A 1571-nucleotide genomic window follows, 5' to 3' on the forward strand; every position below is an offset into this window, starting at 1 on the left:
TTATTATTATTATTATTAAACAGGATTTTTATAGCGCCAACATATTATATTATTATATTATATTATATATTAAATAGGTTTGAAGTATTTTTGAATTTTTGGCGGATATTTAAATCTGTGTCCAGTTTTTCTCTAGCATGTGTAGTTTTTGTGATGCGGCTAATTATATATTGTGTGAAATTCGTTATAAATAGCCCTAACATACTACAACATTTAAAGACAGTTTTCTTTTTTTAAGGTTAGAGACTGCACTAACTACGATTGATTTTTTTTTTTTGTCATCATGCCTAGAAATTGCCTTAATGATCCAGACAATTTCTGTTATGTGTGTGGTTCATTCACGACAAAAGCACAAAAGATATACAAATTATATTTCGGCTGTCCACTTGGTGACCAGGATAAATCTTGGGCTCCACATGTCATCTGTACCAATGTTGTTTCAATGAACTGTGTGTCTGGGTAAATCGGAGTAATCCCGATGGTGTGAAGAGAACAGCGAGACCATCTAATCGACTGTTATTTTTGCCGCGTCAACCAAGTGGGTTCTCAGGTAAAACTAAGCACAAAGTTGTATATCCCAGCCTGGATTCTGCAGTTAGGCCTGTTCCCCATGATGATTCATTGCCAGTTCCGGTACCGCCACATGAGGAATTCGCTGGAGTTGCAGCCAGTTACAACCCCGAATCATCTGATCCTGACTACTTGGCCGATGTAGATTCGGAACCAGAGACCTTTACACAAGCAGAGCTGAATGATCTCCTTCGTGATCTAAATCTCTCCAAAGGCAAAGCTGAACTTCTTGCTTTAAGGCTTAAACAGAACACATGCTTGCAAAGGGTGTAATATTAATTCACTACAGAAAACAAAATCATAACTTGACAACGTTCTTCACTGGTGATGGTTCCCCGTGCTACTGTCATGATATAAATGCAATCTGTACCAGTTTGTCACAAGAGCATGTTCCATCTGAATGGCGTATCTTCATTGATTAGTCTAAAAGAAGCTTGAAAGCAGTCTTACTCTAATTCCAAACCAAGTTTACCGATTGCCCATTCTATTAACCTAAAGGAGACCTATGACAACATGAAGTTACTACTTGAAGCAATCCAGCATAAAACACACCAGTGGAACATCTGTGGGGATCTAAAGGCCATTGGCCTGCTGATAGGAATGCAAGGAAGATTCACAAAATATTGCTGTTTCCTATGCCTGTGGGACAGCCGATCTACGGGAGATCATTATGTCAAGTGTGATTGGCTACCAAGAGATACCTAAAAGCTCTGAACAAGTAGTATCAAGTTTCTGCCTCTGGTTAATCCAATATTTCTGCCACCTCTCCATATCAAGTTAGGCTTGATGAAGAACTTTGTAAAAGCCATGGGTAAATCAAACTCCATGGGTTTTCAGTACCTTGTTGAGAGATTTACAAACATAAGCACTGCAAAAATGAAGAAAGGTAAATTTATAGGGCCACAAGTCTGTTTTGCAGGATGATGTTTTCAAACAATCTCAGCAGCTGAGCTAGAAGCTTGGGATGCATTCAAGTGGCTGTGTGAACATTTCCTGGGCAG

Source organism: Pyxicephalus adspersus, chromosome Z (assembly GCF_032062135.1).
Source record: "Pyxicephalus adspersus chromosome Z, UCB_Pads_2.0, whole genome shotgun sequence".
In the NCBI taxonomy this organism is placed as follows: domain Eukaryota; kingdom Metazoa; phylum Chordata; class Amphibia; order Anura; family Pyxicephalidae; genus Pyxicephalus; species Pyxicephalus adspersus.